Source organism: Syngnathoides biaculeatus, chromosome 13 (assembly GCF_019802595.1).
Source record: "Syngnathoides biaculeatus isolate LvHL_M chromosome 13, ASM1980259v1, whole genome shotgun sequence".
NCBI lineage: Eukaryota > Metazoa > Chordata > Actinopteri > Syngnathiformes > Syngnathidae > Syngnathoides > Syngnathoides biaculeatus.
The window spans coordinates 2,533,721-2,560,552 of NC_084652.1; the positions used below are offsets into that span (position 1 = coordinate 2,533,721).

General features: G+C 47.5%; 1 protein-coding gene across 7 annotated transcripts in view; it reads right to left on the reverse strand.

Annotated features, from left to right (window-relative positions):
- LOC133510649 (zinc finger protein 521) overlaps positions 1–26,832 on the reverse strand; it is a 173,750-nt gene that overhangs the window by 83,069 nt on the left and 63,849 nt on the right. The gene's annotated exons all lie outside the window — the stretch shown is intronic.

The following is a 26,832-nucleotide window of genomic DNA, read 5'->3' on the forward strand; positions in this document are numbered from 1 at the left end:
AACCCTAACCCTAACAAACGTAATTGCGTTTATTTTGTGCCAATGGCATACATATTTACAACTGTCGTTCCGTCTGTGTAGCCTGCACAAGGCAATCAAATCACAATGAGGCGGGCCCTGCCTCGGACATCTGTGGGATACCGAATAACGCATTGTCCCATTAGTCAGTAATTCAGGTTATTAGCAAGTCCATCAGTCAGTTACTCAGATAGTTGTTATTTAACCAGGTGACTAGGTACCCCAGTCATCAATCTGCTGGCTAGTTAGTTAGTTAGCCAAGTGTATGGCAAGTCCATCTGGAAAGCCAGTGCGTATGTTCGGCAGCTGGCTAGATAGTCATTAAGTTAAGTTCGCCAGGTGGCGAGCTCGTCCCACCGTCAATCAGCTAGTAAATCATTTTGGCAGGTGGCTAGCTAGTCTCTCCATCAGTCAACTAGTTAGCCGGGTGGCGAGCTAATAGCTCGGACCAAATACGGATGCCGTCAAAGTGAAGGACAGACGCGCCTTTTCAAAACATGGTTTGCGGTCTTTTTTTTTTTTTTGGGTGATGTTGCCTGATAGCGCTGGGGTGCTGCGAGCTTGTGCTCGAGGGAGAAAGGAAGAAGAGACGGAGTCCAAAGCGCAAACCGGAAGACGGCTGTCGCGCGGGTCTTGGCTTGTCCAGAGGGCGCAGTGAGTCCCTCAGGGAGGGAGAGGAGGATGACAATCTGTCCCCCAGCACGGGGGCTGCGTGGCCCGCCTCGCTACTCCGGCTCTAAGGGAGGACGCGTGAGTCTTTCTCCTTCCACGCTGCGGCAGATCAGGTGCAAGATCCAGCTAACCGTTCTCCGTGCTGCTGCTAATGCCTGTTCATTGTGTGCACTGTGACTTTTATTCCCTCTCTTTTTTACTTATTCAGGTAAATATGACTTATGCATCAGCATAGCGGAAAAGAAGTGCGCGCGTAGAAATATGCTGATTTATTGTACTGCCGCTTCATTAGAAAGTTTCAGGAGAGGCGACTCCAAAGTGAGCTCAACAGCCAGTTAATTCAGCGGGGTGGCGTTGAGGGGCAGACGCGTGGGTGTACAGTACAATTCTGGGAGAGCCATCATTTCCAAAATGAAGACAAAAATGTATTTTAAAACCTCAGGCTATTTCTACCCATTTCTCCAGCCCTCTTCTAACTAAGACTATAAATCCTTACAAATTTAAGATGGCGCCAAGATTGTGATGTGAAACGGAACGACAATAAATGTGCGAGGTTCAGTTATCTGACACAATATGAAAATGAGCGTTTGCAACCTTAACGTACGTACATGATATACAAGATAAGCTAACAGCTAACTAACTTCTATTTCTTCTTCTACTCCCACCACTTTAAAAAAAACAAAATTCTAGCAGCCTGGATGCCGTGTGGCACCACGCTGCCCCTCGCAGGTCATTCTTGGTATAACGGTTTAATGGAGGAGTTTGGTGATCGTCAGTGGCGATATCGATATTTGTACGTGGTGTCCTTTGTTGAGTTGAGCAAACATTTTCTTATTGTGTGGGGTCTCACGTTAAAGAAATGGTCAAGGTCTGAACGACGACAAAAAACTCACTTGTGTACTTTCGCTTCAGCCTCTGCATTCAACAAGGACGACGCCTCCCCCTCGCTTTTTGACCTGTGACTTCTGTCCCCCCCCCCATCCTGATTAATACACAGAGGCTCTATTTGATATCTCCTCAAAGGCGTCCATGCTTGTCAGTAGCAGAACAACAGGAGACAGCCCGGGAGGGAGACGAAAACACAGAGAGCAGACCGAGAGGGGGAAAACACACACACACACTCACATGCGAAAAAAAAAAACAAGCATCTACTCAAGCAAGACGATGTATTTTCATGCATCCCTGTCTTAAATGTCAAGATTTCTTAACCCTCAGTGACTGCGGTGCTGACACCTCTCCAAGGTCCAAGAGACCCTGCATTTATTAATAATTAGCTCCGGACAGACTTTTTTTTTTTGTACTTCTGTCCTTTTTCCAGAGAGCATCAAATTTCACAAGTGCTTTTCCAGTCATTCTTTTCCATTCTTTTTTTTTTTTTGTGTGTTGTTGGCCCGAATCCCGGCGGCGGCCAATGAACGAGCGAATCAGACGTCGCATCAGCCTCGCCGCTCCCTCCTCTCCTTAATCATGCCTCTAATACCCTCCAGATGAATAAACAGCTTCATCCCTTCTCTGTGCACGAGCCAGAAGGCTCCTCTCTGCACTCTTGAATCCGACTTCCAAGCAGAGAGCAGGAGACGAAGACGGGGCGTGAGCAAAAGATGACAGATGGAAGGGTGGATCAATGTGGAAAACGTCGAGACGGCAAAGTAACAAAAGCCACGGCGAGATTTTCAGCTTTTTCCAATAATTCTTCTGATCGCTCACTCGACACAATTACCACTGTGATGAGTCTCCTCGTCTTTGAGTAGACTCCTAAGGACACGCTTGTGTTGTTGTTGGTTTTTTTTTTGTTGTCGAATGCAACCTTGCCGCCTCACACCGCGTCCACAGACTGCACGGGAAGGGGGAAGGGGCGGGGGCCGGGGCTGGGAGGTTGGCGGGTGGTTGTGGGGGGGAGGCGGATGCTCCCTAGAGAACGGAGTGGGCCCTGGACCAGCACTTCTCTGGGTCCACTAAAGCGTGCCAGAAGACTCCTGACACGTGTGTACAGTATGTGAGCACAAAACGGCTGACAGATTTCAGGGTTTGCTTTGGTTCCACCCGCCCGTTCTATTTGTCCTAATGCTAATAAGCGCTACGGAAATACATGTGTACGCACACTTGCGTGCACGCGCCTGACAACGTAGAGCGATTCCTTCCCGGCTGGCGTCTTCATGAGGCCGGAATAGGAGCAGGCGAACGACATGACTACAGGGCATTTATTACTTATTCATCCATCACTGCAAATTGATTGATTGCCGTTTAGCTATTCATCAGCAAAAACAAACTGACTGTTTTTGCCAAGTGGCGAACTTTCAGGGTCACTGTGACGATCTTACGTTTCAAAACGCGCTTCGTCCTCCCCCTGCTCCTCCCAGATCCTTAATGGAAGCTTCTAATTTGCAAGAATGCAATCACTGCTAGGCTTTACTTACTTAGTAACACATCACCACCTGGGAGGCCATTTGTGTCGCTCTCCCAGGAGAGGAATTCGACAAGAACGCCAGCCAACACAAAATGACAAAGACACTCAGTGGAGGCAAGACCTCCGCCAAGACCAAACAGTCCTAGCTTGAATCAGCAACCAAGCTGGACAATACCTCTCGCATACCCTTTAATTTAGGTTCTGAGAATTGTTTATTATTGACAAAACAAAAGACAATGAAAAAGCAACACATTACGAGATTGCCGTTTGACACTCGCTATCCTAAACTGAGGTTTTCTTAGGGAAGCTGAAACGAAACGTCGGTCACATTCCTAAGTCGACTTGGACAATCCCAGAAATGTGTTGAAGAGCTTTTGCGGGATCTTGCTAAGCTAAACTCAAAGAATAAAATCAGCATAGGACCTAGAATTGGATCTCTGGAAAAGATTCTCTTGAGTGACGCTGGATGGCCGACAAAGAGTCGAGCCACAGACTGAGCGATCGTGACGTGAAATGGAATCGTAACCAATTGGGAGTCATTCCAAACTCCTTCTTCCTCTTCTTTTCCTTTCGGCTTGCCTATCTCGTACATCCTCATCTCTAACACCCACTGTCCTCATGTCCTCCCTCCCCACATCCATCAACCTTTCCTTTGGTCTTCCTCTCTCTCGCTCTCTCTTCCTTGGCAGCTCCATCCTCAGCATCCTTCTGCCAATATACTCACTCTCTCGCCTCTGAACATGTCCAAACCATCAAAGTCTGCTCTCTCCAACCTTGTCTCCAAAACATCCAACCTTGGCTGTCCCTCTAATCAGCTCATTTCTAATCCTATCCAACATGCTCACTCCAAGCGAGAACCTCGGCATCTTCATTTCTGCCACCTCCAGTTCTGCTTCCTGTTGTTTCTCCTTCTTGTCAGAAAAATGATGTGTACAACCAAAATGCTATTATCAGATAAGCCACGTTAGCCGAGCTTCTTCTATTTCTGCTTCTACTAATCTTTCCCGTCACTCTTGATACTCTGCTGCCCCATTACGCCCTTCTAAAGTCAGTCTTGGTACAAAGGCTGATATGCCGCACTGACGCCGGTGACATTTCCTCTTTAGGCGTCTCTCAAATTTTAAAAAATCAGTTAGTTAGATGTTAAAAATCGGTACGTGTGTAACCCCGACTTAAAAGACAACGGAGCCCTCTCCAGTAAATGCATTGGAGTTGTAAGAACCATCCATCAGGCCACGTATCGTACTGCGATGGACCCCTTCCAGGGATCCTGATGCAGGACAGTGACTGGATGTATAATCACCTCCCAATATCATCTATCACTGACAGCAAGACCCATATCAGATAATTACTTTCTCCCCCCCCCCACTTTAATCTGCCCGTCACATCCACGACGTGCAGTGCGAACGAATACGCGGCTAATGTATATTGCTTCTGTATGGCTATAATTGGAATATACAGTGAGGAGGTAATAAAACCGAGACCAGCGCTCAAGTTGCTCTCTGAATTACCAGGAGAATATTACAACTAGGGTGACCTTTAATTAAATTTGGTGTGCAAATATGGTGATAATTCAGCAAGGGACAGTTGCCGCGACGATGTAAAGCCAACAGTGGTGAAGTCAGTTGGTCAGAGGTGTGCAGCTTTTTCCTCAATTTGCATTTCTTTTCGAGCGACTGAGGTGATCTTCACGTCTGGAAATTGCACTATTAGGCATACGGTGGGGGGCGAGCGCCACGTCGGAGCTCAGGTCAGGTGTTCTGTTTAGTTTTCGGAAATAAAACAAGCAATAACGATATTTTCCCTTCAGAAAAAAAAAAGCTCCAATCTTCCTCCGAGGAGAGCGACAACTCGCCTTTATTGTAATGCGGCGTGACAAAAAGGAAGCATGGCTTTCTAAATATGGAATTCTCTGGAGTTAGCACTCTGCCTTGGCCTTTATATGTGTGAATGTTAAAATAAGATACAAGCAAAAATATACAGTACCGAGAAAATTAAAAAAAACAAAACAGCATTGGTATTTATAGTTCAGTGGCCTTCCACAACAGTTATCTTAACGTAGTCAAAGATATTCCGATAGCAGGAAATAAGCCTCCAATTCATTTTTGCAGATTCTGGATTTCAAACTTTACATTCTTTTGTCAAGTACCGTAATTTCCAGCCTATAAGCCGCAACTTTTTTTTCCCCACACGCTTTCAACCCTGCGGCTGATGCGATGTAGCTAATTTGAGCATTTTTTTCCAACGGCCACAAGAGGGCACTCGAACGGAAAAAGTAAGAGTGAGACCGGTGGAATATGTGTGCCGAGGAAGTGACTTTTACCGGTTTGGCCCTGTTAGTGCTATGCTAGCGTGTTACTGCCGTGTCTCAGTGATTTTTACCAGTATGTTTTTTTTTTTAACCGGCACCGTTAGCGCGGCGGTGCTAGCCTTAAACTCTCTGTGTACCGTCTTTCTTTGTAAATATCTCGTGTTTCAATGTGGGCACCTGCGGCTTTTACAAGGGTGCAGCCTATGTATGTACCAAATGGTATTTCCCTTACAAATGTACTGGGTGAGGCTTATAACAAGGTGCGCGCTGTAGGCCGGGAATTTCGGCAATTAGTTTGGTTTTTGCCAAAATGTTCATTACAGCCTTAATTGACAGATTGTTTATTTTTACATGGTGGAAATGTAAAAATAACAGGCATATTTTAGCTGGAAATAATACACAACTGATGTTCAACTAATAATCAACTTGTGTTACATTGATTTTGAGAGAGAAAGGGTCTCTTTTCTCAAATATTCACACCCTTTTTACATACAGGCATAGTTGAGATTTTAAATGTAGACTTGGCAATGTATTGAAATCTATTGGTTGAATTCATTGTCCATGTAACAAAGGAATAATATTAAAGTATGGTGTTATTACAATTTAGGTCAAGTGAAGGTGGAATTCAAAACAGAATAAAACGATCAATAATGGAAAAATCCTCCTGTACGCATAAAAGCACACAACGTTGATTGTGGAGCTGTAAGGACCCACTTGAATGCTAAAATACAAGATGATATTTCGTACTGTAAAAGTACGACATCACTCAGCTCACAGACTGTTTGGCGTGCTTCGGTGCTGCTGTTTTGGCGAGCGACAGCGTTGAAATGGGCTCAGCAGTTAGCAATGTAACGTCTGCACCTGAACGGGAACTGAGATAATTAAATCCAAGGACTGTGTTTAAGCACATAGAGACTAACTGCGGGAGTCGAGGAAATAATAGAAGAAAGGAAAACGAAGAAAGATGTAGTTGTCCGATCAGGACGTAGAAACACACGATTTGTGTACGTTTTGGGTGAGCCCGCACGTGTAACTTTGATAAGCGTGGCCACCCATAAAACCTCAGCTTCTGCCTGGCCCGGCCTCAGCTAACCTTTCTCCTATAGGGTCTAATTAATGGGAGCCCAAAATCCTTCAGTTTCACTGCTGAGCCAGGCTGCCCTGTATAGCCTCAACCGTAGCTACTAGTTCCCATTAAGACTGCACTTGGAACAAGGAGATTGAATTATTTACCAACAGCGCTGAGGGGCGGGAGGAGAAGAGAGGAAAGTATTTGCTACAGGGAGACCTTTTTTGAGCGTATTAATGATGATTTATGCTCACTGGATGGTGTGCAAGGCAAAGAAGCATATTAAAGAAGTTGGGTGCAAAAGTGTGGCCGTACTTTCACGGGTTGAAAGCATGTGAACGCCACGGTACTGTTACTCGTTATCTCGATGCTTTTTCACTATTTACAATCACGTGTCTTCATAACATGGCCGCCGTACTTTTTGAAATAAGATGTTTCGATTCACAAACGGAAGCCAAGAGGGGTTGCGTCAGGAAGGGCATCCGGCGTAAAAACTGTGCCAAACAAATATGACGTTCAACTGAGATGACACGCTGTGGCGACCCCGAACAAGACAAACCGAAAGAAAGTAGGAGTAAGGAAGACAAGGTTCTAATTTTTAATCCTATCCAACCTGCTCACTCAACATCTTCGTTTCTGCTACCTCCAGTTCTGGTTCCTGTTGTCTCTTCAGTGCCGCCGTCTCTAATCCGTACATCACGGCCGGCCTCACCACCGTTTTGCAAACTTCAACTTTTGCCCTTCATCCTAGCGGAGACTCTTCTGTCACATAGAACACCAGACACCTTCCGCCAGCTCTTCCACCCTGTGTGTTGGACCCGTTTCCTCACTTCCTTCCATTGCTCTGGATTGTTGACCCCAAGTATTTGAAGTCGTCCACCCTCGCTATCTCTCGCTCGACTCTACTCTACACACACACACACACTCTCTCACACTCTGGCTTTACGTCAGCATAGAAAACACCTTGAAACTATTTTAAACCCAAAATAATATCATGAGATGTTTTCCTTTACGGTCGCGTGGTGCACGTTTGCACGTTCTCGCCGTACCTTCGTGGGTTTCCTCCGGGTATTCCGGTTCCATCCCACATCCCAACTGTTTGTCTCAAGGTGCCCTGCGATTGGCTGGAAACCAGTTCGGGGTGTATAGCCTCGTGAGGATCAGCGGCTAAGAAAATGTATGTATGTTTACTTTACGGGCATTTCGGTCACTGAGATTGACTTTCTCCATTTTTGTAGATGACAATCTGATGATGGTGCTCTAAACAAGTGGCGGACAAGACTTTGACTTGACCAAATATTTCAGTGCGAGCCTCACAAAGGGTTAACTCGGGGCAAACTGTTTGCATTCTATCTGCATCTCTGCACAATGCAGGAAAGCACGCGGAATACAAAAGGGAATACAATGGAGCAAACAATAAGCTCAACCACATGTGACAGAGTTTGACTTTGTGTGCGCATTTGCAACGCGTGTCGAAGTGGGAGACAACAGGCGAGAGGGGGGGGGCAGCGATATGAAGACAAAACGCAGAGAGGGAGCGAGACAAGAGGGCAGCGGAGAGGAAAAGCAAAAAAAAAAAAAAAAAAAAAAAAAAAAGCTCGTATCGCTGACAAAAGGGAACACACGGGGGTATTTGCTGAGCTGTCGGCACCGGCAGGATCCGATGAAAGTTTATTAAACTCGAGGCCCGTCAAGAGGAGTAAACTACACGACTGGGGCGACGAGGCAAGAGAGGGAGTACTGGGACTGAAGGGAGGAAGTTTCAAATAGAGGAAAGAAAAATTCTTTTATTTCAGCCATGCATTAAGTCACCTCCCTACTGAGCTCGGCGCCCCTTCCTGGTGCGGATAAAGCCCTCCCCCGGGGGGGGGGCCGCCGCTGGTAATTTCCAGCTTTTTGCCAGAAACTCCGGTATTAGAAAAGACCGCTCGGGGACTTGCCACAATATACCTTCACAATTTCGCTCCATGCGCTAGGAAAAAAAAGTGGGGGGGGGGGGGTTGCAGGAAAACCCCTTGAGGGTCTCTCCTCCCCCCCCCCCCTCCCCAACCACCACCCCAGCTCAAATTTCTGAAGTACAGACAATGTGTGTGTGTGTGTGCGTGTGGATGGTGGTCCCCGTGGGACTGAGCACCAGTAACAGAAAATCCACCGCATGGAGAAGAAAAAAGCATTTCCTCTCTGGTCTGGCAGGAGTGCTTTTTCTCCTCCTCCTCCTCCTCCTCCTCCTCCTCCTCCTTCTCCTTCCTCCCCTGGCTCCCACCAGAGGCTTTTTACAAAACATGTGTTGCTGACATGTTGACAGATTGCTCAGTGAAGTGTTAGGCGCGTGCACACGGCCGGCCATTTAAGGGAGGGGGGGGGGGACACACACACACGGCTTCCTCGCCAGCATCCTCTACCTGAGGCGCCATGTTTTATACATCATGTGCACCGAGACTCCCTCCCACCCTCACCCGAAAAGAAAGAGGGAGGGCAACAACGTAAAAGGTAAGAGACTCGCTCACCATGTGAAGAAAGCGGCCAGTGTCGACTCTCGCGGAAGTGCAGGAAGAAGCAGGAAGGAACGTAGGAAGGTCGGCGAGGGATGGATTTTGAATATGAGTTTTCATGCTAGGGGGGTAGACGGTGTTAAGAAGGGAGTCGGACACAGAACTGTCTGTGTTTCCACCGCATTTGCACAACGTCTTACGGAAACTGTCACACGGCGATCGTTAAACACCATCAGAACGAGCGTGCGTAACAGAAGGAAGAAGTACTGGAAAAAGTACTTCATTTGATATTGTACATGGGTTGAAGATGACTAAAATCTTACAAACCGATTTAATTCCCCCCTCCGTAATGTTAGTTTCCCCCATTTTCATTTTCAGTCTACAGGGGCCACAGCATCCCACGACACCGGCATGAAAATTTGAATGGAAGCCGTTTGAACAATACGTTGGTTGCATGGGACTAAAATGTGTTAGATTAATATCTGATTATTTTCAAGTAAAAAGAGGGAGAAACGAGGTCAGTTCACCACATTTGAATCACGTCCAAGCAAAAATGCACTTTTTTTTCCCAGTGATACCCGCGTGTAGGAAATAAAAATGGACGTTATTATTCCGACTTCAAATACTTGGGGTCAAGAATCCAGAGCAATGGAGAGTGTGGTAAGGAAGGGAAGAAACGGGTCCAAACGGAAGGTGTCTGGTGTTCTATGTGACAGAAGAGTCTCCGCTAGGATGAAGGCCAAAGTCTATAAAACAGTCGTCAGGACGGCCATGATGTACGGATTAGAGACGGTGGCAGTGAAGTTTCAACAGGAAGCAGACCTGGAGGTGGCAGAAATAAAGATGTTGAGGTTCTCGCTTGGATAGGATAAGAAATGAGCTCATTAGAAGGACAGCCAAAGTTGGATGTTTTGGAGACAAGGTTAGAGAGAGCAGACTTAAGATGGTTTGGACATGTTTCGAGGCGAGAGAGTGAGTAAATTGGTAGGAGGATGGTAAGGATGGAGCTACCAGGGAAGAGAGCGAGAGAGAGGAAGACCAAAGAAAAGCTTGATGGATGTTGTGACGGAGGACCTGAGGACAGTTTGGGTTAGAGAGGAAGACGCACGAGATGGGCTTAGATGGAAAATGACACGCTCTGGTGACCCCTAAAGGGACAAGCCGAAAGGAAAAGGAGAAAGAAGAAGATTAATCCTGCATTTATTACTTAACGTCATACAGGCTGTCTACAGATTCTGAAAAGATCTGTAATTTGTAATGTTTTATAAAACAATTATCAGAGGAATTTCTTGGCCCAGGTCAAAATGGGAACGCACCAAGCTAAAAAATGAGACAAACAAAAAAAAGAAGGAATCTCTTGCACCCAACTCCTATCAGGCTGTATCGACAGCGCTTGTCCTAATCGCCCTGCGGCTTCCAAAAGTGCTGCCGTGGCAACAGGATGGAAATGGGGATCATAATGTATTCATGGTGCCGGCGACCTAAGGGGCTGCGGCACGCGCTCTCCGGGGACCGCACTTTACCCGGAGCCAGACGTGTCTGGGCAAAATCACTCCGCACAAGACGGCAGCGGAATACTGAAGAGCCGTGACAGGGTGGAGGGAGGGAGCAGGGGGAATGCAGAGAGGAGGAGACTCGCACAGAATAAAACAAAGATGGAGGCACGGGCTTGGACGCCGGGTAAACGACGCCTCGCCGGAAACTTAACACAAAAGCCAAACGGCGTCTCGCCGGGGACGGGCGGCTCCACCTTGAGGAGCCGCAAAATAAATGGCGGAGGAAATCGGCGGAGATGATCACGGCCGCGCAGGAGACGCGGCCCTTCGGCCGCGGGTGACAACGGATAAACGGCCGGCGGACTCGGGAGGGGACGGGAGATTGATGGCCGGAGAGATGGATGCGCTTCGGTGGGACGGAGGACCCGGTTAGCCAACGGCGCGCATCCTCGCTGCTGAAATAAATCGAAGGACTGGCTTGGATGAGATGCACTCGCTGACCTTCTCCGGCCTAATCAATCCCCTGCACGCTCATCCTCCTCCAGCGTACACAAATACACGTACGCATAAACGCGTCTATACTTGCGGAAATAGCAGCGAGTGACGGCGTCGCGCCTCATCGGGGGTAAAAACTCAATACCGCAGCTCACTCGAAATGAGACGATGTAGTCAAAATTGTCAATTATGCCGAAGTCTGACGAGAGATTAGGAGAATATGCAGACCGCTAAAGCTATCAGCAGCCAATACAAGAGCCAAAATATGACAAACACCTCGCAGTGCACACAGTTTGTCTGTGAGGACTCGGCCGTCGCAAGCAGAGGGTCGCGTTTCGAGTCCCGAGTGCCTATGAGCAAGGCGCTGGCTACCATCATACAAATCCAAAAAAGGAGCCACATGCGGCTTCACCACACGCAGAGGCAAATACATTATTATCTAATATCTGTAAAACTTCCCACGGGAATATTTTCCGGGACTGCACAGAAAATTGACTTGCGAGTTTATTGCTTGCAAATAAGGAAAAGATTGGACTGAGCAAACACACGGAATGCAGTACAGATGGAAGGTCATCTGACAAACACAGCAGCTGTTGTCCAGCTGGTACCAAAGACATGGACGTCACATGAGCACAAATGTACAACTCTTGTGTAACCACATGCTGCTTCACCATCATCTGATCGCACGCAGCAACCTGTTTGGTGGAATTTCGATGACACTTCCGATCCATCATCGCGATATTTGCAATATTGCTACCATGACCGAAAGAACAAGATCCCGGATACAAGCGGGCGAAGTGAGTTTCCTCCCCAGGGTAACGGGTGAGAAGCTCGGTCATCCGAGAGCGGCTCAGAGTCGAGCCGCTGCTCCTCCGCATTGAGAGGAGCCAGATGAGGTGGCTGGGGCATCTGATTCCTCCCGGACGCCTCCCTGATGAGGTGTTCCGGGCGCGTCCCACCGGAAAGAGACCCAGAGGACGACCCAGGACACGCTGGAGAGACGACATCTCTCGGCTGGACTGGGAATGCCTCGGGATCCCCCCCCCCCGGAAGGGCTGGAAGAAGTGGCCGGGGAAAGGGAAGTCTGGGTATCCCTGCTGAAGCTACTTCCCCAGCGACCTGACCCGGAAAAGCGGTAAAAGATGGATGGATGGATGGATGGATGGATTTTACGAGACACTTGAATGATCAAGTGTTCGTTTTCTAGCTTGTACAAGGCAAAACAAACAGAGAAAAGATTGCAAAGAGCAGACGTACAGAATGCAGTCTTTTTGCCAACACCGAAGTTTCTCTCCTGCTTTTAGCAAATGTCGAGGCACAAATGCGACTCCAATTATATAATTGTTTGCAGATACTTGTGACAAGTCACCTACAAGTCCAAATGCAAAGACTTTATCAGACTGCATGGAGCAACCCCTTCAGCGGCCGTCCCACCTTCACGAACGAACGTAACCACAAATTAGCTATTGATCCACGTGCTGCTTCACCACGTCTTCAGATATTTGATCCCGCTCATGGAATGGAAATCCTTCACCCCCCCGCTGATCACGATTGGCCCCGTCCAGGAGTGCGTACCTTATGTTGCGACCTGCGAGTGTATGTACGCGATGTACTCTTATTTCAAATCGGCAAACTGCTGTATTCTGGAATAAAAGATTGGAGAAAGACATCACTTTAGGCTGCATTTTAATGTCAAGGTCTTTTTTTTGCATTGCCTGAAGGTGGTAATGCAAATACGCTTAACATCTTCCAAAATGAGCAGATTCACCTGCAAACTCCCGCCCGCGCTCGCCATCCTCAACACGTAGTTCACCCTCAGGCGTTGCACCTCGGGCCGCAGACAAACTCCCTCGTCTGCCCTTCGTCCTTTCCTTGCGGCTGACGGGGTCTCGGAGTGTTAAGCTCCACCGCGGACGGCCGTATTTGCGATGGCGGGGCGGGGGTGACGTAAAGCGTCAGCCAGACGGGCGGGAGGAGAATAAAACACCTTCTTGTTTTGGAAGGTGAGGAGAAACAAGGACACGGAAAGCGTGCTGAGTATATGAGCTCCAGTGACTCGGTCACATTTACCCAATTGTACTCGTCAAAGTAGTTTTAGCGCAACATCGTTTGCACTTACCGTCATTTCCGGCCTACTAGCCGCGACTTTTTTCCACACGCTTTCAACCCTGCGGTTTATGCGGTGATGCGGCTAATTTGTGCGGTTTTTCTAACGGCCGGAAGGGGGCACTCGACCGGTGGAAAATATGCACCGAGGAAGTGACTTTTACCGCCCCTGTTAGCGCTGTGCTAGCGTGTTGCTGCTGTGTTACTGGAGTATCTCATTAATATTTATCGGTTTGATTTTAACCGGCCCTGTTAGCATTAGCGCTAGCTTTAGCGCAGCATTAGCATTAGTGCTCCCTTTAGCGCGGCGCTAGCAGTAGCACTAGTGTTAAACTCTTTCTGTGCACCACCTTTGTAAATATCTCGTTTCAATGCTGCAAAACTGCGGCGTACGTATGTACCAAGCGGTATTTCCTTTACAAATGTACTCAGTGAGGTTTGTAACCAGGTGCGCTCTGTAGGCTGGGAATTACGGTACATACCGAGCTACGATCTACTCGCTATTTGTATTTTTGACCCCTATTCCCGCGAAGAGTGGAGCGTCATTTTTGGCGACAGCAGCCATAAGATGAACCCACAGCCATCCGCTTCGTCGGACTGCGGAGTCGAGCCACGCAACCCAGACATCCGACGACTCCGACAAGTCACACCGGAGGGTGCGGAGTGCGTGCGCGTCACCTTCAAAAACTTCTATTTGGACGTTACTCTGTCAGGTTCTGACTTACATCATACGTATCAAATACATACATGCTGTCGCAGATGAGAACTTGATAATGCTCAGAGTCCAAAAGGTATGAATGAAACAATTATAATGATTGTGGTTTCCTGTGAACTGCGTTATCCTGAGGTGTGCGATGTGTACGTGTGCATTCAACAAAAGGGTCAATCAAATTACAGTCAGTCAAGTTTACATCCATCCATCCATTTTCTCAGCTGCTTATCCTCACAAGGGTCGCAGGGAGCGGTGGAGCCCATCCCAGCTGTCAACGGGCAGGAGGCGGGGTGCACCCTGAACTGGTCGCCAGCCAATTGCAGGGCACAGAGACAAAACATCTGCACTTACAATCACACCTTGGGGCAATTTAGGGTGTCCAATCAATGTTGCATGTTTTTGGGATGCGGGAGGAAACCGGAGTGCCCACCCGGAGAAAACCCACGCAGGCACGGGGAGAACATGCAAACTCCACAAAGGCGGGTCCGGGATTGAACCCGGGACCTCAGAACTGTGAGGTCAACGCTTTCCAAGTGCTCCACCGTGCCGCCCTCCCAAGTTTACAATCAACAAAAAATTATTTTTATTGATGAAACTGCATTTTATTCCATTCACTGACATCATTCTATACTTTTGTTCATCTTGCCAGACATCTTTAAAGTACTTTTTTTCAAATCATAAATGACATTTACTGGAATGAACGTCAATACATTTACACTGAGGCCACATTTGAAGTCCTAGTTTGGCTTTATTTTATTTGAAATAAAGTTGTCTCGTTTGTGGATGTATAGTTAACGTTAACAAGTAGTGGCGATATTGACGCATCGTGACTACTTAGGCGAGTTCTACAAGCCAAGGCGCGATGCACTCCAAACTCCGACTAAGTTTGGAGCCCCCCGTCCCCGTCCCCCCCGCCTTCGGACGTTCCGTTTCCTTAAATTGCACGCCGACGCCGAGCACATCTCAATCCGCTTCTCGGCCGGAGATTAGCAATCATCCGGGGTCTTCATATTGATGGGCAGGCTCATCTTGTTTGCATATTTACTGGCCTCAGAGCCCAGTCGCCTGAGGTGAGAAGCAAATTGCATTCCCCCGCTCAACCCCACGCCGCCCGCACACACGCAACTCACTCGCCCTCTTTCCATTTCTTCCACCTCTTTTTTTTTTTTTTTCTTTTTTTCCCCGCCAACCTCGCTTCCCTTCACACGCCGATCAGTCGTCTTTGCGGCCGGCACCTTCGCCTGCCCCGGTTGCATCCGAGCGGCCATCTCATTCGGCTGACGTCGCCGCCGCCGCCGCGTAATCTGGTCGCGGAGAGCAATCGGTTTACTTTGGAATTAGGCGTTCGGTCGGCAGGCCCGCAGAGAGGGAAGGCTCGGGAGGGTTTAAAGGATGCAAACCAACGCGCGCTCTCCAGAATACATTCCGGCGCCTGATTGGGTGATAACAACCCACACGGGCGCCGTGTGAGAGTAATGAACGGCCAATGGGAGGCCCGAATAATCAGGCGACTGGATTCAAATACAATCACGGCACGTTTATTAGTATTTTTTTTTTTTTTTTTTTTTTGCTGTTGACTTTATTGGTGGGGTATGTTGAACAAATCCTGACGATGCTCCGTGTCTTTACTCATAATGTCCATTATATGGAGATCAGCACTTTGTTTATTTCAAGCCCACCTGTTCTGGCCATACGTAAGCACGTCCTGCAGGATTCGCTTGATTTGATTTGATTTTTTTTTTTTTTTTTTTGTGCGTGCGCTGCATATTGAATGAGCCCGATAACATTATTAAAAGCACCTATCGCAGCAAAACTAGATTATGTGGAGGATGTGCTACCATTACGTTAATGTTACAGCTACAGCTATTAAAATAATTGTTCGCGAGTTCATATGAGGATCTGTTTTTTTCTTTTTCGTTTTTTTTCTTTTGGTCCTCTTTTGCATTGCGTAATACGGTTTCACAAGAATTCAGTCTAAAATAGAACTCTGGTAATGATGATGTACGTATAAAAGGACACAAGTGACGACAGCTAAAAGTTTGAGTTGCTTTCCTCCGTTAACTTTGCAATGTAATCCAATTGAATCTAAAGATGGCCTTCTTGCCAGGGGCAAGCAACGCTTTCATTATCACATCCAAGATTTTTTTTGTGCGTGTGTCAAGTTTGGCACATTTTGACAGACAAGGTGACGATTAACACAATGTGCTAGAGCGTAAGTGGAATGTGCTGGAGAGCGAACGCCCATTGTCAAAAGTGTCTATTAATTCCTCCCATTTATTTCTGTATCGAGAAGACACTAATATAATTTGGCTTTTCCTATGAGGTAAGAAGACTTGTGTAAAAATTATACAGATGCAGTAGCTGAAGTGTAAGGACATGATTTCAGATTTGAAATGGCTTCCTTTCCTTTTCCCCTCTTCTAACCGTCCCTGTTTTTCCGTGGCCTGACGGTTTTGGTTTTTTTTTTTTTTTTACCCCCTTTGCAGACTCATATTTGCAATGTGCGTTCAAGTAAATGGACAGACTGATGTGCGATGCATGAAAAAGAGAAAATATCCATTGTTAAACGTGCAGATTGACTTCTTTTGGCTGACTTTTTCATTACAGAAAACAGGTGAGAAACCAAAGTACGGTGGTCCTTACGGGACAAAAGGCCCGGGGGGAGTAGTTCATTTTTAAAGGTTAGACCGGTGATTCCTCAAAGTGTGGCACGGGTACCGCATCTAAATACATTTCAGTCGTACGAACTTTCGAATTAAATCGAGTGAGGAGCCAGAGGGTGGCCAAGTGGAGCCGCGACCACCCGAGACTGAAGGGCGGACACCCCGCTGGGCACCTCCCACGTGCGGGAATAATCTGGAAAACATTTTCCGGTCAAAGTTCGATCAGCGACACCCACGTTGACGATCGTTTTTCAAGAGTTTTTCTTTTTTTTTTTTTTTTTTCCTACTGATTTCATCTGCGACTCGTACCGGGGGAGCTTCACCTTCTCCGGAAAACTGCTGCACTTGTAGATGTTGCCTTAATGTCCGGGTTTGTCTCAAAGACATGCACCGAGCTCACTTTGTGCAGCCTTCGGCGAATAGCTGCCACGTTTTCTTCAGAGCGACTCTCTGATCAATCGATTTGACTCCTCGGGAACGATCACTGGGCCGGGCGGACTGCACGTGGAATAGATTAGATGACCTTTACCTACTCGGCGGTGTTGCGCGACCGCCACTGTGCACTGCTCTTAAAATTAAGAGAAGAACTCAGTCGCTACGTGCCCGCACGGCTTCGACAAAGTCCAGCTGCCGGCCTCGGACACCCTCAACGAAATCCGTCCTGTCCATAAAACCCAATTTATGAATGCCACCTTACAGTCCGAACGTGGCAATTAGCACATGGGAACCAATGTGCTCACCTCGCATGATATTTGAGAATCACTGTCCTTGCGGGTGGCTGTACTCCCCATATCCCGAAGTTTAGGAGTGGCTGCTATAGCCGTATTGCTCCCCCCTCCCCACCCGAGGCCTACACCCGGGCCAACAAAAACATCTACCCCAGGGAGAGGTCGAGGAGAAGGGAAATGTTGAGTGCGTGATAGGCCCGAAAAGTTCCCAAAGCACAGTGGCTAGCAGGATGCCGTCACAGCTGGCTCCGCACAGCGCTAAGCCCCCCCCCCCCCCACCAACCCCCCCACCCCGGGGAGACGTAAACCTGTCTGAATGGTCACTCTTTCCACTGCCCTCCATTTCCCTCTTTCCTTTCCTCCCATTACTGGCAGCTTCGCCATACACGCCACAGAAGGAAAAACAAGCCTACGGGGATCGACGCGTGCTACATTTCCATGCAAACTTTTACGGACTGTGAGGGAGTTTGGACAGGATTGAAAGGGGGCCAATCGACATTTCTGGTTGGTAAATGCGCCGTCAAAAATCAACAGGAGCACTCGATGACCTCTGGCAAGGCTTAACTATTTGTTACCTGCATAATGACTAATTGGATATGATCAAAGTATTGAGAAAACTTCTGGAACCTCTCATTCACGTCCATTAAAAACCCGATCTGGAGAGATACAGTATGACATCATACAATTTGTTAGAAGTTTTAAATTGATGGATGACATCCAAACAAGTTTGACAATACAGATTTCATTTTTTTTCAATTGTAATATTTATAATGTGATTGTAGCCTGAATATGCAGAAGAATTTGAAGGGCCCAATGGGGGAAAAATTTATTATTTTTCAAAACTGTTGACAAGGTTATCACACGTGCACGCTGTCATCAATTTCCGGATTTGCAGCACCCAAAAAAAATCTCATCTTGACAAAAACAAAAAGAAAAAATTATAATATATACAACCAACATTATTTTGTCACATGAGATTTTTTTTACAAATATTTTTAATGTTATGTTTCAATCTCTCAGTCTGCAGAAATATTTAGAGATAAAAATCAATATAATGTGTCGGTCTCTACAAAACTCACAGGGGGGGGGGTTGCAAATGAATAAAAACTAACTAAACGCAGAAAGAAACCGAGAACAATGGAGGCATTGGTTACTTTAATCATTAATTGATTGACTGTCACGGATTTGGTCAATTGTGTGGAATTGATTGTTGATGAATCCCATCTAAAATTTGCTAGAGGCAAAAAAAAAAAAAAAAAAAAAAAGGGGGGGGGGAGGGCTGCAGTACTAACGCTGCCTTTTTAAGGCTGACCAAGCCCGGCAGAGGCTGCTTAGGTTTGTCTTCTGAGTCGCTGCACAGAACCTGTGTGGCGTTAATAATGTCGCTAGCAGAAACGCGCCCGGTCTGCCCGGCAAGCCTGGAGCGCGTCCTTGTCGAAGATAAGCCCGAGGCCGGGCTTATCCCGCTCCCGCCGCCACGCCCAGCGGCGTTGTGCACTGGATGTCAACTCGGAGCCCGCTAAACTCTCGTGGCCGCAAACCGTACCTTTCCAATTGTGTTCTCCGTGCATCAGTTTACCGCGTGGGAGCTGAGTTGCTTCTTTGCAGCAAACGTCAAGGGCTAAATGCAATTAGCGCTGCAGTTTCTCCGTACGAGTCTTAAGTCGCTCCTGAGTTGGAATCGCTTTCAGCCTCCAAGCTTCGGCGGAACGGCCAAAGTGAACTCGTGCTCCGCACAGAGGGTTGGGAGGACCATCTTTTTTCGCAATTGGTTTCCACTTCCGCGAACAAGTCTACCCGCCGGGAGGAGGAATGACGACGGTGGCTTCACTTCGACACGGCCAGACGCTGCCGATTAAGATTTAATGCGCTATTCTTACACTCGTGCGGCTGAAAAAGAAGCGAACAAAGAGAAGAGAGAGCCAACGTCACGGCGACAAAGCGGGGCGACAAAAGATTTCGGCCGAGACAACCCGAGCGAAGCGGATGCAGGGGTGTTACATGGCGGAGAGACGTTCTGATGAGTTTTCATCTTTTTGAAAGAATAATGCTAATGACGTGGAAGAACATTCAGACTGTTCTGATGTCCTATTTTGCCTATCTGGAGTGTAAATGGACTGTAAATCAGTGTTTTTGTTCTTCTTTGTTGGAGCGCAAACCATTCGAGACCGATTTAGGTCGAAGTGCTTCTGGATCAGGTGGCTTGCTGCCACAAAATGGCACCCCTGGAAAAAGTCACAATAAAAATCCTCATTCTGCACCAGCCACCCCGGATCGGCACCAAAATCTCCAATCACACTTGCGTTCCCGCCTACGGACAATTCAGAATCTTCAATGAACCCAACGCATGTTTTGGGTGTTTAATACCAGATCGCCGGCAGTTCGAGTCGAGAGTGTGAAGTTTTACGCTCCGAATGTGAAAAAGTTGATACAACGGTGCGATTGCGCACGACCGGCACAGCAACGACGTAACGGGAACTAACGCGGGAACAAATGTCGGCTCTACCGTCACACCTCGGATGCCAAATTTGTGAAAGGGGCTTCTGTTGTCTCCCACACAGTTGGAACAAGATAAATAATGTTTAAAAAAATATATATTGTTTCTTCCTTTTAGGTCTGTGTATCAACATTTTTAAACAAATTTTTCCTGGGTCAATTGTGTCTCATGATCTCAATGTGATCCAAACAAATATTGTATCTCGCTATGAATTCAAATTTAAAATGCTGTACGTTGTGATCACATTCATTTTGATTTTGTTTTGTATTTCTGAGTTTAAAATTCGATTTATTTAGCTTTAGATGCCCCGCCGCACGAGTGAAGTGGACAAAAAAAAATAAGAAAAACTACACTTTTCATCTAGTCAAAGGTTGACGGTTCGACTCTCAGCCCTCGTGAGCATATCGAAGTGTCCTTGAGCAAGATACTGAATTTGCTCCTTGACGCTGTGTCATCAGAAAATCAAAGAGAAGTCAGACAGTTAAGGTACTTTGAGTACCTCAAAGGTAGAAATGCCTTGCCCTGCACATCCCTTCCCTCACACCATGGAAAAAAAATAAAACAAAAAAAAAAAAGTTCACCTTAATCCAGTCCCAGTTTTGTAACAAATTGCGCTAAATCCAGCTGCTAGACGGGTTCGGCTGATTGGCGAGAGGTCGCCAACCACACGTTATCGCCGCTGCGTGAAAGAGGTCAAGTGGCGCCCGCGGGCTGGATAACGACGCGCCACCTCAACTGCAAAGCGAAGGCACGCAGGTGCGGCCGCGATGTGGCGCGTGCGCACGGGTGAGCGCTCCGAGCGGACGGCTGATTGAGCAGGCGGATGCCGGAGAGATTGTTTAACGACGACGATTGCGAGGATGGTGATGCGAAGGTAAAAAGAGTTGCTGTTTGGATGGCGCGGACGAGCGGAGGCTCTCCATTTCTCCCTGCCATTATTTTTCAGCAGGAAATGCGGCCCTCGTCTGACAAAGGCCGATAAATACTTTATACAGTGCATAATGTGTGCGGCAATGGGCGCGGAGAGAGAGAGAGAGAGCGAGAGAGAGAGAGAGAGAGAGAAAGAGAGAGAGATTCTCATGAGGGCATATGCTTTGAATTCCTAATGACACTCCTGTTAATGTTGCCGGCACAGGCGTACCGAGAGCCGAAGCTGACGACTTTAAAGTTCCCCCTTGTCCTTTGCTTACTCCCAAACCACCCGAACTTGTAAAAGGCGCCCCCACACAACCCAGAACAGTCCGGACCGGACCCCAACGCAAACGGCGTACCAGAAGTCAAGCCGTTCTCCCCGACCGACAAGCTCTTGTCTTGTCAATGCCGCAAGATGCCACCACGCACGCGCGCGCACGCACACACACAAAAAAAAAAAAAAATACAAAATCCCCCAGCATAACTCAACTCGAAAATGAACTCGTCAGGTCTCGCTATTGTCATTTAGCCGTCTTGTGTGAGCCATTTTGAAGCAAATATAACCCTGGCACGGTCTTCTTGGCGCTCGCATAGTAGATGTTGGATCAATGCAGAAACTTGCAGAGTACAGCTAATGGGATCCTGTTGGAAACTTGTTCCAAAAAATAAAAAATAAAATTAAATAAAATACAGCCCGGCTGCCAGAGCACCGCTCATAGTCAGGGGATGTTACTAAATGTTTCCATGCGCCTGACCCGAAGACTTGATGCAAATGCATTCAAACGGCGGGAAAGCATGTATCACAGCTATCAGGAACGTTCATCCCGCCCGCCGTCGGATCGCATATTAGAAACGTGTCCGCGCCGTTTCCGTCACATTACCTCTCCGCTCTGCGTTTTGGCGGAGGATGTTATTGTTTGGAGCGTTAGCATCGCGTTCTCTCATAAATCCGAGATGCGCTTTATTGAAGCTGAGTGCAATGTCTACTGGGAAGAAGGAAGGAAGGAAAGACGGAAGGGGGGAAAAAAAATCTACATAATATAAATCCATACGTGGCCCAGTTATCTCTCCGCGCTTCTCTGTCGCACCCTTTTCTGATTGATTCCTTTATCTGGGGGAAGCAGAAGACATGCTCTGTTTGCTCGCACAGTGGCTGGCAGGAAAACAGAGAAAGACACTTATTAAAAAGGTCATCTCGCAGAGGGTTAAAATAGCCGGGCGCCGGTCTCTCGAGAGAACGGAGGGAAGGAGGGGCTAAGGACACGAGGAAAGGTGTCGCTCCGGGGAGCTGCAGCCCTAATGAAAGAATGGCCGGCCGAGCGCGCGTGCCTGGATGTGCGCGAGGCTACTCGAATACCTTCCGGTGTTCGATGAAAGACATCGGTTCAACTTTGCAGCCCCAGATCGCGTTTGTGTGCGCTAGTCGACCAAGAATGCAGACAAGTGTGGTAGCTCGCCTCAAAAAAAAAAAAAAAAAAAAAAAAAAGACACTTTCACTTCCTCTGGTGTAAGACAAAGCAATGGCGAAGTGTTTTCTGGAGAGCCCTGCGGAGAGAAAAAAAAAAGAAAAAAAAAAAGCCTCTGGCCTCACGTCTCTTCCCCAAGGCCGCCTAAAGCCCCGTCGGCAGGATGCCGATCCCCACACGGAAACCTGATCCGCAGCCATCCTGGAGCCGCGGGGGCCTGCCCTCCCCTCCCCTCCCCTCGGAGCCCCTCAAGTTGAAGGGGGTGCTCGGTTGGGGGAGGGGGAGGACGACATTCCTGTAGTCCTCCCCCAGCTGGCCTCAACTCCCAGGGGGAGCATTCTTGCAGCCATGCCCATAGCCTTCACTCGCAATCTCCAGGGGAGCATTCCTGAAGCCCTGCCCCGGCCTAGCGGAGACTCCCTGGGGATGCATTCCTGCAGCACTCGCTCCCCCCCCCCCCCCCCGCCCCCCTCCCCATTCGCTGCATCTCGCCTTCCTCCGCAGTCCAGCATTAGCCCGATCGATAGCGCCGATTGCATCTGGGACACGAGGCAATCCATACCCATGCGCTCCCTTAGCGCACTGCAGTGGTCATGGCTTAAGTGCACGGAAAGGTGTTATACCTCCGCCAGATGGGGTGGGGGCCGGCGGGGGCCCGGGAGGAAGTAGACAATGGTCGCCATTGATCGCGGCAACATGTAACATCTTTTTCATTCTTGCTGTCGATCTTGGGCGTGGTCCACATGCGCTTTTGACTTCTTTGAGAGTTTTCTTTTTGTATGAACGACGCAAACGGGATCCGTGAGCTGCGAGGTTGGAGCGGCTCTGGAGAAGCATGACTGGCCTATTATGCCGTAACGAAGAGCTACTATTAAATTGTCATGGAAATGGACCAGAACAGGGTAGTGCAAGTAATCGGATCACAATGGGTCTTAGTAAAGCAGCTGAAATAACTTCAAGGAAAATTCCAGTGGTTTGGAGGAACAATGTATCCAATAGGTGACGGAATATGTACTCGATCTTGATAATGTCATGTTAAATCCCGTCTCATTTATGCGCGTTTCGAGAAGGTTTTTAATCGACAATTCCGGATTTTCAGGTGCGCCGCCATTTTCGGAGTCACGTGAGCGCCGCGAGCTCACGGCTCCGCCGCTTGGCGGAGATCGCTCGTCAGACTCCGCGTCATTCCGCCGAATATTCAACATTATTTACAGCCACAGGTTCGAATCTCTATGGAAGTATTCCTCCGTCTTCCCGATCAACCAAAACTGCTATTTCTCAATCAGATGAGGATAAATATGAGAAATCAGCGCTGGGCATGAATGGCGTTCCATGTAATCGAGCGTTTGGAACGGTGCCGAACACGTCACCTTCGCGTGCGTAGGTCATGTGACTCGCCAAAACGCACGCGTACCTGAAAATTCGTAATTGCCGATAAAAATCTTCTCAAAACACTATTAAATGAGAGATGATTTAACGTCACATTATCAAGATAGAGTAGATGTTACGTGACCTATTGGATACATTGTTACTCCGAACCAGCGGAAGTTATTTGAAGCACCTTGCCACTTTTGCTGTTTCCAGTGTTCAAAGCTGCAATATAGAAAACGAATGGGACAATCGATAGTTTAGCAGGAAATGATGCGTCACGTGATCAGATAATGCATCGATTTCTATTGGCGACGCAGCATGTGGTTCCTCACCCCGCGTCATTCTCGCGTGCTCCGTTCCAAGTAGCGGAAAACAATCGTATGCTCGTCATCGCAAGGGAGCGCAACGCGTCTTTGTCCTGAGAAGGTGAAGCAGCAAGCGCCTCATTATTCTGGCTTATTTTTGAATGCTCCGTTTCAAGAAAATATAAACAATAATATGTTTGTCTTTGTGCGGCAGCCGAGTAAAAGCGGGACAGCAGCTGACTTGTGAGTCGGAAGATCACTTTGTGCATTTGCTCTTTGCGGTCTGCCCTCTATTTGCCGGACTTCATAGCGCTGTTGGGTTCGTTTGAAACTTCATCTTTACTCGGCATGAAATATTAAGTACCGATATTGTTTAATATTGTTCAGAAGCTGCGACTGCACAAAAGAACGCATAACCGTCTCCCTTCCATCTGCATAAATAAATGCCCTCCGCTAACTCTTTTTGGCGTCCTTATGCGTCGAAAATAAACGACAGCGATCGTAAAGCAAAATATGCGTTTTCCTCTCCCCCTGAATCAAAAAAAAAGAAAAAAAAATCAAATGGTAAAAATGGATTTTTTAGCAGGTGCTGCTTCTTGATTAGGAAATGGCTCTAATAAAGCATCCATCTGTGAGTGGAGGCTGGATGTAAGGCAGATTAATTGGTCATGGATGTCTACATAATGCCACAAAGGAAATCTCCTCCCATATTTCCGAGTGTACACAAACACACGCGCACACGCACAGAGTGGTACTTAGTATGCCATCTCCAAGTTTCTTTTCTCCCACTGTTTGAATACTAATAATGTGTTTCTGCACAATCACAATGCCCTAATGGCAATTAGAATCTTTTGTTTGCTTTCCACAGGGGCTCTTATCTAAACTCCCCCCTTTTTTTTTTTTTTTTCTATCAGCATTGAGCAATTAAGAGTTATTTGTCCGTAAGATTGACATTTATAAAAGCCCGGGCTTCATTATACGAGGAATACGGCCGAGTCAGTCGTGACCGCAAAGTACGAGCGGCCGCTCGACATAAAAGCTCCAAATCAAATATTGAAGTCTCGCAACACTGCGGACTATTTCCCGACGATTACGCCACAAAATAAGTCTAATTACGGCAAAGCGAATTTTAATTCAAGCCCCCGCCGCCTCTTGAATAATGCCCTTTGTGTCTTAATGTTGCCAAACAGACGAACCGGGCGTTAGACGGATGAAATTGGATTAGAGGGACGGCCGTGTAAAAGGAGGTCGAGCACCTATACGTTCCGCTTAAAGCCTTCTGATGGCTGCCGGTGAAAGCGAAGCGCGCTTTGATTTTTCATGCTCGCTCTTGGCAAATGCGCACACCCGAGGCAAACACGCGTGTGCATGTGCACGCTGTGTGAACGGGATGAACAAATGTATGCACATGCTTGGTCTGTCACTCAACAGAAGCTCGCTAGTGCACGTATCTGTTGTTGTTGCTGCTGCTGCTGCTGAAAAAAGCAGACTAAATGACAGTAGATGGTTTTTTTTTTTTTTTTTTTTTCCCTCTAACCGTGCTTGACAGCTTAATACATTCAGTTACATGGTGGACTAACAATTGATGCAAAGTCACAGGTTTGAATCTGGGCTCCCGTGCGAAGAACGCACCTTTCCGACCTGTCAATGGCTCGTACAATAATAGCCAATCAGATAGTCGCATTGTCTTGACGCGCCCCTGCCGCCATGTTGTCCCAAATGCAATGCCGGTTGCCAGTAGCGTGCGCTTGGAAAAGTTAACGTCATGAAGAAAATGGTTGTCAGATCTGCTTGGGGAACATGCAATTCTGATGAAAGATATCCCGCTAGGGTGCAAGGAGCCTGCTTGACTCATTTTCCAAAGCCTAAAACACAGTTGACCAAGTGTCTACGATGGATTAAGGCTCGCGCAAGAGCGCACGTACAACAAACACAAGGCTGTATGTTCGAAGGTAAGTGAGGGAGAAGTATCTTCTCGGAGTTTGATTGAATTATTATCAGTGCTTTATACAACTTTCACTTGGTTAGCGTATCACCGACCTGCCGAATGAAGTGTGTCATGTTTTATGCCGAAGCGTCGGGTTAGTGGTGCATAAATGCGCAATGTCATGCAAGAGAAAAATGTCTATTTGCTTATTCGGATCACATCAGACTTTTAAGAGAGAGCACTGGGTTCCGTCACAAGGAATACACCCACTCACTTCTAAAGACGACAATGATATTACTCGTGATCTTTCCAAGTAAAAAGTACTCCGCCCTGCTTTACATGCGCAGTACGATTCCACTATTTTATCCTGTTGGGTTTCAATATGACGTTTGTGAGCCGTCAAACTTTTTTGCATCGATCGCCAACGTTTTGCTGTGACTCTGACGTCGCGTCCCGCTCCGTCCAAAATCTTAATTCCGTGTACGTATCCTCGCGTGAAATGGTTGAGACCTCTCTGTCGAACTCTCTTGGACAAGTCTGACGCATTTGGCAAAAAACATACCGCAATATTATCCGGAATACGCGTTTGAGAATCGACTTCAAACCTGTTCTGTTCAGTCGCCATTTGGGGAGCTTATGGGACATGGCTAAGGGGGCGGAGCTTAATATCACCATCGGAAGGGGCCATTTGCATGTTCTGCGGTCGCTTCTTGTGGGTATTCTCCAGGTACTCGGGTTTCATGCCCCATTCCCAAAACACGTTCGCTTAATCGAAGACTCGAAATGACCCGTGGTTGTGAACGTTTGTTTATCTTTGTGGCACGCGCCCTGGGATTGAACGGCAAGCAGCCCGGGGATGCGCTGCTGCGCTCACCCGTGACCCGAATGAGGACAAGTGCCACAGAAAATGGATGGATGGATAAAATGGTACGTTAGTGCCACTTGCACAATGTTAAAAATAGCACAGACAGCACAAATCATTCATGATTCATTACAAGACTTCTCAACTGGAATACAATTGCAAATATCGAGCAGACGCAGCAAAGTTGCTTGCACTAATTTATTAATCCGTCGTTAAGCATTCCCTCAGAAGTCAGGAGTGCGGACAAAATATAATGCGCCTCTTGCTCACGACCAGCAGAGGCACTGTGGAGTCAGTCCCAACTTGTTGAACATCAGTTATGG